At 49.9% G+C, this 10,562-nt stretch overlaps 1 pseudogene across 1 annotated transcript; it reads left to right on the top strand.

Annotated features, from left to right (window-relative positions):
* The first annotated feature begins 7,607 nt into the window (after positions 1-7,607).
* LOC311585045 (tubulin alpha-1B chain-like) lies at positions 7,608-9,752 on the top strand (annotated as a pseudogene). The gene is made up of 2 exons: positions 7,608-7,668; positions 8,533-9,752. The product of its transcript is annotated as a tubulin alpha-1B chain-like (transcript).
* Positions 9,753-10,562: the final 810 nt, after the last annotated feature.

Here is a 10,562-nt window from a genome sequence, read left to right as displayed (position 1 = left end):
GTCCCCCATAGACTCCTGCAGCATGATGCTCTACCCAAAGGCGTAGAGTCGATAGAGCATGGACTGAGCGCTCTGAAACCCTGAGCAAAGATAAATCTTCCTTAGGTTGTTTCAGTAGAGTTCTTTATCACCACCACACAAAAGTGTCTAATACACAAGTAACCTAACTACGCTCACCTCCTGTGAGAGGCGGCTCAACAGCGTGTCCCCTGAGTCAATGAATGGCATGTCTTCAGCGCAATCAATTGGGTGCTCTTGGTCCCTATTGGATAAATAGGCCACCATATTGGTGGTGACACTCTTGTTCATACCAGAAGTCCGGTAAGAGCTGAAATCCTACCCATCTGCTGAGATCCACTGGCTGCCTTGGGAGTTCCCAGCAAATGTGTCCCCTGGGAAACAAGAGGAATGTGGATGCTTGACTTCCTCCTCCATGCACACTGGGATTCCCCCTCACTTCTGTGTCAAAAGGGTTTATTTTCCTTTTTTTTTTCTTTTTCTTTTTCTTTCTTTCTCTCTCTCTCTCTCTCTCTCTCTCTCTCTCTCTCTCTCTCTCTCTCTCTCTCTCTCTTTTCTTTATTATCTTTCTTCCTCTCTCTGGCACAGTCTCACTATATAACCCAGGCTAACCCTGAACTCTCCCTTTCGCTGCCTCAGCCTCCCTGGTAGCTAGAGTTACAGGTATCTAATATCATGCTCTGCGTGTGTGTGTGTGTGTGTGTGTGTGTGTGTGTATGTGTGTGTGTGTATGTGTGTGTGTATGTGTGTGTGTGTGTGTGTGTGTGTGTGTGTAGCTTTAAAAAATGTAACCTGTCTAACTACAGGTGCACTTGTGCACACACACACACACACCTCTATCAGGCCTGTGGGGCCCACCTTGGATCTACCTCAGGCTCACCTCACTGGGTCTGTGGTTACATGCCTCAGATGTGCACTTCGGCTCTCCTCTCTGCCTGAAATGCTGCTCTACCCCAAACTCCTAAGCCCTTGGACTTCCCTTTCCTAGCTGCCTAGAGAGACACTGACACACCCAATCTGTGTGTGTTCAAGGTGCTGGCGCTGCTTGCTGTTCTGGTGTGTGTAATTAGGGTGTGGGGTGAGGTCTAATTCTGTAGCCACCCCCATTGGGCCTCCTTCCACTCACCGCCCAGTGCAGGAGCCCCGCTTGGGCCCTATCAGCCAGTCATTCTTTACCCACTGTGGTGGTGGGGGGGGGGGATTAAAAAGGGAAATTGAGTTTTCCAATGGAGCAGAGCAGTAATTTCAACCTGAGACGCCATCACCGATGTTCACCTGCAGGCGGCCCTTTGTAGCCGGGCAGGAGCCTTGTAGGGCATTCTTTCTGAGATTAACAGCAGAAATGGCCTCGGCGAGGAGGATAGCATGGTTCCCCAGGGGGTGTCACCTGCCATCTTGCTTCCCTCCCACTTTCCCCCGTGCCCAGTTACAAAGCGCTCACTGCCACACTTGGCAGGTCTCCAGGGCTTGCTGATGAGTGTGAGCAGCAAAGGAATTGCACAGCTAGGCGCCCGCCGCTGCCTGGCTTCCTTCTTGTCTTCCTCCACCCTCTTCCCTGGAAAGGCCTGAGAGCACAGTGTCCCCTGGGACATCCAGCCACATCCCACCACCAACACAAGAGGCAACTGACCTGACCAGCTGACAAAAAAGTTAGCCAGGGTGGCCCCACCCTCCTCCTCTCCTGACTTGAGAGAGTCTTCTGTCCTTCCATTCTGATAGCTGAGGAAAGGCCCCTTAAAGCCAGGCCAGGTCATCTTGGCCAGTTTTCTGCCAAGCCATTGCTGCCCTTGGTTCCTAATGATCTGGGGGCAGCTGAGTACCAACCTGTGCCCTGGACAGTGGGCAGTATTGCCATCTTGGTCGAAGCAGAAAGCAAGCCTCGGGCACAAGGACTGCCGGTTTCTGTTGCGAGGTCTAAGTGTGGGCACATGTCTCCAGGAAGTCTCGGCTTTAAAGAAGCTGTGAGGGCAGCTCCAGGCAAGGCAGCCTGCAGCTAAAGCCCGAGGAAGCCATGGACGCCAGGGCAGCCACCTTCAAACTCCTGAGGACTTGCTAACTGGCGTGCTCTGCCAGTGTGACACTGAGTGACACCACAGCAGGATGGAGAGTGCTGGAGGAGAGGCCCTTCCCCCACTACCCCCACTCCACCTTGCACAGACTATAACTCTCCTCCTCCTCCTCACAGACACCCAGGGAAGGGCAGCAGGGCCTGCTGGGAGCAGGGGAAGCCCCATGGAGGAGGTCTAGCTCCCTGAAGCAGGAACAAGAGTCTTAACCAGAAACTTACAAGCAAAAATGGGAGATCTGAGTCCCAGGCCCCAAGGCTTGCCAATAGGAATGCCTTGGGGAAGGCTGGGGACCCAGCTCCTGGGAGCTAGCCTGGACTGCCAGGCCCAGTCCTGCCCCTTTTACTGATCATACCGTTTCATGCCTCACACTCTGGTTCTGAAGTCACAAGGTCCAGAGTCATGGGGCCTCACCCCGACTCAGGGAAGAGATACGGTGAGATGCCATCTGTGTGGCTAATTGGTGTCATTTCTGGGGAAGAGCTTTCTTTCTTTCTTTTTCTTTTTCTTTTTTTTTTTTTTCAACATGCCTCAGCAGTAAGAAAGCTTTTAAGAAACAACCTGAATTTTCATTCCTCAATTCCTTTCAAGTCTAATTTGTGTTAATTTAATTAAGGGCATGCAATTTGGCTGTCACTGAAATTAAATATAAAGAAAAATGTATATTAATGCAAAAGTTGAAGTTAGGCACACTGATTTCAAGAAGTTTTTTTTAAGGTAGATTTCCCTCTATAGCGATAACTTATTAAGAAGGAAAAAGAGGGAGAGGTGGGGAGAGAGGGCAGGTGGAAGAGAGGAAGAAAGGAAGAAAAAGAAAGATAATTACACATGCCCCTTCTTTCACTTTTATTGTATAAAAACCTTCAAAACCAGCTACAAATGTTAGAAAAATTAAATAATTGAATGCCAGCTACAATCTGTTAAATCTGATTTCTTGACTAGTACACTTGATTTTGTATGCACATGTGTGTGGCTATTTGTGTGTACACATGTGTGTATGTAGATGCCTTTATACGTGTGTGTGTGTGTGTGTGTGTGTGTGTGTGTGTGTGTGTGTGTGTGTGTAGTGGTCAGAGAACAGCCTTGCCTGTTACTCCTCAGGTGCTTTCTACCTTATTTTTCAAGTCGGGTTTTCTCACTGGCCTGGGACTTGCCGAGCAGGCTGGCTGACTCAGGTGAAAGAGCTGATAGTTACCCAGGTTATCAGTGCCTGAACTCTAGAACCACGGTGCCCAAGGAAGTGTCCACAGCCACCACACGACAGGAGTGTGAGGTGGCTGTCCACACTGCAGCCAGTGTCAGGCAGGAAACTATTCACCGCACACATGGATTGCACCACAGGCCCGGAGTGGACAACAAGAACACGCCACTTCCTCGGTGTTATGCTGCCCTGGCGTGTGCAAGGCTGAAGTTCATCCTCCATGTGGCATGTGCCCGTGAGGACACTGCATGGAGTCCCCTCCAAATCTGCGGCTTCCTCCGGGGCTCCCCCAGCCCTTACTGTGGGAGCCGTGGGAGGGCACATTCCAACTTCCTGCTGTGGCTTGCTGGGGCTGCTATGACAGGCTGCAGACACGATAAAAATCCGTAGTCCCTGATCATAGTGGGTTAGTCAGTTCCATCTAGAAGGAAAACCCTGCCATCCCTCTCCCTGGACCCTGGTGGCCTCAGCTTCCCCTCAGCTGTTTTTAGTCAAACTTCCATTTCCATAAGGATAGCAGCCATATTGGATTTGGGTCCACCTTGCCCCATTGCCAGATAACGCCACGCTCACAGGGACTGAGGGCCAGAGCTTCCTCCTCTGGGTGTGTATAGATGAATGACACCCCTAAATCAGATCCATGGGCTTGCTCTGAACCCATTTCAGGTGTCTCTGCGGTACAGCCAAGGGCTGCCTCTCTTACTCTGTCTCCTACCCAGGGCTTCCTCAACGCAGCTGCATTTGGAAAGAAATGCAGCCCACACCAAGGCTCATACCTGTTGCCCCGCCCCCAGGAGCTCATGCCTACTTTGCCAGTCAGCCCACCAGACAAGCCTAAGCACCGCCCCCTTCCTTCAACTCTCAGTCCAGAACAAGAGTGGGGACACATGACTACTGCCTCACCTGCTAAGAAGATACTCAGGGCCACGCCTGAAACAACAAACCATCTACCACACCTCTGTCCTCACAGCATGGTGCAGCCAGACGCTTTCCCTGAAGAAGAGCCCAACACTGTTGCTCTGTGTCACACCTCAGTGTGTCATAACAACCTGAGTCTGAGCCTGGACCTTAGAGCTTGAGGCTCCTAATGCCAGTGTACTGTCATTTCTGATGTCACTGGTTCTCTGAAGAGTCACTCATAAGCCTCCCGAGACACCAGGAAACATTCTTCCTTTCACTGTGAGGAAGGGAGTCCTTGGCAGGTTATAAAATTCTTGAGCTATACAACCCCAAACCAGACTGGCAGCACCTGCTGGGCTGGATGGAGGCACACTGTTCCAGCACAGTCAGGAGTGAGCAAGTGCCAAGCCACCCTGCACACATGGCACAGTAGAGCCTTGGGATACTAATAGCCTATGACTGGCTGTGCCCTGATGTCAGGAGCATGCTGCACACGCTCTCAGAAAAGCCTACGCTCACAATAAGTGTGTTAGAATGCTTTCCCAATATCTATAACAAAAGGTGAGTGTAAGATGGGAGATCGCTCCTTGGGTACTGGGCTCACTGCTCGACCACGAAGACCTGTGTTTGAGCCTCAGTGTCTGTGTAAGTAGCTGAGCATGACAGGGCACATCTACAATTTCAAGGCTCTGGGGGAAGGGAGCAGGAGACAGGTGGGTTTCCATAGCTTACTGGCAGCCAGCAGTGCCAACCAGAGAGCTCCAGGTTGAGCAAAGTGCCCTGTCCTAAAGTTAACATGGAGAGCAATAGACAAATACCGACATGGACCTCCAGCTTCTAAAGGTGCATACATGGGCAAATGTACATGCATACACACACATGCATGTGCACATGCCGTTATACACTAGTCCACATAGCACTCTAGGCTTAGGCTAGAAGCACAGAGGTTACACTACAATGGTTACACCACAAACTATCCCCAGTGGATGGAGCTCCCACACTAAGTACCCTCTGGTCATCTGTAAAGTGTCCAGCCTTAGCCTTTATCTCTTGGGGCTGGCAAGAACAGGTCCCCCTGGAAAATATTAATGAAACGGAGCCCATTGCTTCCTGTGCCCACCTCCATGGACGCTCATGTGTATCCATCCAAGTCTGGGTGTGAACCCCAACGCGGGCAGGTTTTAAAGCAGCCTTCTCCCCCCTTCTAGCTGCCATTCAGGTGCACTGGGGTCATCCTAGATTATTGTGTGGCCTCGCGTGTTAATAGCTGTCCCCATGTTTACCCTAGCTCCTCCTGGGGTGTCTGTGCTAGCCATAGCCTAGCAGATATTTGCTCAGCTGCTGAAGGGTCTCTCCCTCCCAATCCTGCTGAGAAGGAGCCAAGCCAGGCCTCTCTCTTGTCGCTGTGTTTGCTGTCCCTATCACACGGCCTCATCTCACAGGGCTGTGTGTATCACTGTGACGCACACCCCTCCCTTCCTCCGCAGCTGTGCAGACAGAACCACGGATCTGTGTGTGAGTGACAGTCAAGCAGCCCCCATGTGCCCCGACCAGGAGCCTCCGGCGCACTCTCCACCCATTGCTTGACTTGGAAAGGAGGCTTGTGGGTTCAGCTCGTGCTAGCCCTATCCCAAAGCAAGGATGGTCTCAGAGAATGCTCCTCCTTCAAGGTCCAGCCTCAGAAGTGACACTGTATGACAGGAGTTGGGGCAGGGGGTGGGGCAGGGGTGGCGAGCAGAGGCCTGCTAATCGACCCTGGTAAGAATGCAGGAGTGGGCAGGCCTGGTATGCACAGTACTGACTTTGTGTCTATATATGCATTGTGTTCTTTGGCAAAAAAAAAAAAAAAACTAAAAGCAACTACTGGGCAAAATCAACAACAACAACAACAACAACAACAAAAACCCCTATCATTTCTAAAATGTAAGTAAATCTCACTTTACGGTGGTGTTGCCTCTCTCTTCTGCAAAGTATTTCCACAGTGACTGTTCTGCTCCCATCAGAGGGTGTGGCCTGATGCTTAGGTATAGCAGAAATAAGAACCATTGCGGGGTGTGTTGGGTGCCCTAGGCGCCTGGCAGGATAGCAGCCCCTCAAGCCAGGCCTTAAATCCTGGCATGAAGTCCTGAGACATGTGATGGTGTGCTACACATGTCCCTCTGTGGTCATTTCAAAAGCCCAGAAGCACGGAACCAGGCAGTCAATGATCAGGTCACCACTGACATCCTGAGCCTCAGCTGGTGCCTCACAGAGTGAACAAGGACTTTGGAGTTGATTGACACATTCCGGCCGTCCTGTCCATCACCTGCGAGGCCATCATCCCATTTACCATGATCGCCACGGTCAACAACCCCTTGAAATGTCGGTAAATTCTCTCTCCGGCTACATTCAGTCTGCTCCACAGCAGATTTTCACTGATGGGTAGTCTGTCTGCCCATCCCCCCTCCCCCCGCCCCCCCCCAAGTCTTCCCAGTCTTGCATGGAGGCTCTCATTGCCACATTTCAGTTTCCTCTCAAGCATTTCTCTCATGCCTGTTCTCTGACATCCTGCATTGCCCTGCCATTTGACACCACAGGGACCATGACTCCTGCGAGATCATTCCTCTTGGGTTCTGTGACTTAGGCTGTGTGCTCCTCTTCTGCTGGGTCCAACCCATGGGGAATCTGTGAAGCACCCTCCCCAGAAAGGGTGGGGACTGCAATCTTCAGGACGACATAATTCCTCAACTCAGGCCCCTGGACTACGCTGCCAGCGGAACTCACACCAGCTCAGGAACTCCACACTGATCCTCCCCAATGGTCCCACTTCCTTCCCGCTATATCAGTGGACAGATCATTTGCACTTTGACCAAGAACAGCCTTTAGCAAGAACTGTGGCCCAGGGCTGTGAAGGGAGCAGCAGTATGGGGTACCTTCTCTCTAGAGCACACGGAAGAGGAAACCCTCGCTTAAGTGGGGGACATGGCAGCACAGTTCTCTAGGTCAGTGAGGCCAAAAGACCAGCAATGCCCAGCTATGCCCACCCCCACCGCCCCTGCTCACAGGCGACCCTGGTTTACAGTGCCTGTGGAGATTTTGTTTCCCTTTCTGCCCTATGACTCCAACTGTACATTTAAAGTGATTATTGTTTACCATGGCGTCTGGCACTTTCAGTACATGGGGTGAAAGTGCTCAGCTCTGTAATGCCTCTATACCCTACCCAGGAAAGATGGGTTCCCTGGGCCCTGAGGCTATTTCAGGTGCTCCAAACTACACTCTACACATTTCCCTTTCGACAGTGTTGTTGAAATGGAATTCACACACCATTAAAGGTGTCCACTTTAAAGTACATGACATTTTATCACAAACACTTTTAAGTTTTTTTAGGGCTGGAAGCAGATCAGTTGGCTGGAGAGCAAAACTGAGAGATTTCTCTGGAAGGAATGGGGGATAATGAGGAACAGAGGTGGGAGAAAGTGGACATAGAGTGGATTCAGGGTGACGGTGACGGTGCCTGGTCCCACTGCCAGGACGGCTGCACCAGAGTGAGCTGGCAGAAGTGGTAGGGAGCTACAGAGCATCCAAGGAAAGGCTCGGGAGAAATAGAGGACTGAAGTAAGGGGTTGTACCTGACCTGAGGCGGAAGGGATGAAGGTGCCTTTGGGTATAATTTCCCCACAGCAGCTAAATGGTCCTTTTTTGCAGATGTGCTGGGAACAAATGGAGCTGTTGTAGGGTGAGAGTCATTGGCAGAGCTTGCGTGGGACACTTTGTGTGGGGGGAAGTTCAGTAAGTAAAACATGTAAAAGACAGGGCAAACATAGGTCTGATGGTAATAAGGAGGAAAGGTGGTCAGTGTTTGTTTATATTGGACTCTGGTATAAGGGACAGCTCCCGGAGGCTTTACAAAAGAAGTCAGTCACTGGGCGGTGGTGGCACACGCCTCTAATCCCAGCACTCAGGAGGCAAAGCCAGGCAAATTTCTGTGAGATCAAGGCCAGCCTGGTCTACAGAGTGAATTCCAGGACAGCCAGGGCTACATGGAGAAACCCTGTCTTGGAAAACCAGGGCAGGGAGCAGGGATCAAAGTCAGCATCCAAGGAATAACTGTGAACGTGTCTAAGTGATATCCCTCGCTTTCAAGTACGATGAATGTCGTATGTTTGTTTTAAATATTAACAACAATGCTATAGTTAATAAACAAAACTAGTCTGGTTAAAAATAATTTGATGGACACTGCTTCTCCCCCAGACTCCTTGGTAGCCTACTAGTGGGAGCTCCCCGTCACCCGGTCTTTACATCTTCAGTCTTTGCTGACCACCTCAATGGTGAAATATGTGTAAGCGCATCTCCATCCATGTTGGCCAGGCTGCTGGGCGCTCTACTGCCTGGAACATGGCATCCAGCTGGATGCCAAGTGACAAGTGCATTGGAGCGGGGGATGACTCCTTCAACACCTTCAATGAGTCAGGCTCTGGCAAGCACATGCCCCGGGTGGTGTTTGTAGACCTGGAACCCAGTTATTGATGAGGTTCTTACTGGTACCTACCGCCAGCTCTTCCACCCTGGGCAGCTCATCCCAGGCAAGGAAGATGCTGCCAATCACTATGCCGTGGCCGCTACACCATTGGCAAGGAGATCATTGACCTTGTCTTGGACAGAACTGACAAGCTGGCTGACCAGTGCACAGGTCTTCAGGGCTTCTTGGTTTTCCACAGCTTTGGTGGGGGAACTGGCTCTGGCTTCACCTCCCTGCTAATGGAGCAGCTCTGTTGATTATGGAAAGAAGTCCAAGCTGGAGTTCTCCATTTACCCCACCCCTGGGTTTCCACCACTGTGGTTGAGCCTTACAATTCCATCCTCACCACCTACACCATCCCACAGCACTCTGATTGTGCCTTCATGGTAGACAACGTGGCCATCTATGACATCTGTCATAGAAACCTCGGCATCGAGTGCCCAACCTACACTAACCTTTACCGCCTTATTAGCCAAATTGTGTCATCCATCACTGCTTCCCTCAGATTTGATGGGACCCTGAGTGTTGATCTGACAGAACTGAAGACCTCCCTGGTTCTCTACCCTCGCACCCACTATCCTCTGGCCACACATGTCCCTGTCATCTCTGCTGAGAAAGCCTACCATGATCAGCTTTCTGTAGCAGAGGTCACCAATGCCTGCTTCAAGCCAGCCAACCAGATGGCGAAATGTGACCCTCACTGTGGTAAATACATGGCTTGCTGCCTGATGTATCGTGGTGATGTGGTTCCCAGAGATGTCAAAGCTGCAATTGCCACCAGGAAGACCAATCCAGCTCATGGACTGGTGCCCCACTGGCTTCAAGGTTGGCATTAATTACCAGCCTCTCACTGTGCTGCCTGGTGGAGACCTGACCAACACCGCAGCCATTGCTGAGGCCTGAGCTCACCTAGACCACAAATTTGATCTGATGTATGTCAAGTGTGCTTTGAGCACTGCTATGTGGGTGAGGGCATGGGTGGGGGGAGTTCTTGGAGGCCTGTGAAGATATGGTTGCCCTAGAGAAGGGCTTTATGGAGGCTGGGCACAGAGTGCTGAAGGAGAGATGAAGTAAAGACCATCGGTCCCTGTGCTGCAGGCTTACACTTCCATTGCTCTGTATTGTCTACACTATCAATAAAGGTCTTTCCATTTTAAATGGGTAAAAAGAAATAATTTGATAAGGTAATTTTGTAATTGGGACTATTACCTCAAATATCTAGTGCTTGAAAAAAATAACAGTACATATTTTGTTGACATCAAAGTGTTATACCTACATTCCAAGGTTATATAGTAAATATATCTTATGTTGTCAGGATGCATAAAGAGATTATTTAATTCTAACTTGTAGTCCCCCAAAATAAATGATCTTCAATTTACAAATTAAAAATATACTCCTAAAGATAGAGACTACCTTGCTTTCTCCTCAATGGACACCTTTCTATAACACACTAGAATATCCTAAGTAACTACCCAGTGATGGCAGTGTCACAAGTAAATGATTCACTTTACAACGTTTTCTAAAATTAGCCCTATTAACAAACCCTTTTAAAAATCTCTACATTTTCATTTTATACATTCAACCAACAGATGAAAGATGAGAGCAGTCAGTCGTGTCAGATCTGTAATAAATAATTCACACCACAGACCGAATTAACAAAGAAGGCCAAAGCCAGCTCTTTACCCCTTCTGCAGAAGGACAGATCTCTAGGACACCACAGACTGACAGCAGTAAGCATATTCCTTAACATCATTCTATTTAAAAAAATAGTTTGGCTATTTAGAGACATAATTTGTAAAGAAAAATAACCAAATTAAATGCGCTTTTGGCCTTTGGAATTTCTCAGACAATACCCAGAAGCATCAAAGCCAAAGCCCGT

The sequence above is a fragment of the Acomys minous genome (assembly GCF_964271855.1).
Source record: "Acomys minous genome assembly, chromosome: 15".
NCBI classification, from domain to species: Eukaryota; Metazoa; Chordata; class Mammalia; order Rodentia; family Muridae; genus Acomys; species Acomys minous.
Note: the sequence above shows the minus strand (reverse complement) of the source record. Positions and strands in the feature narration are given on the sequence as shown.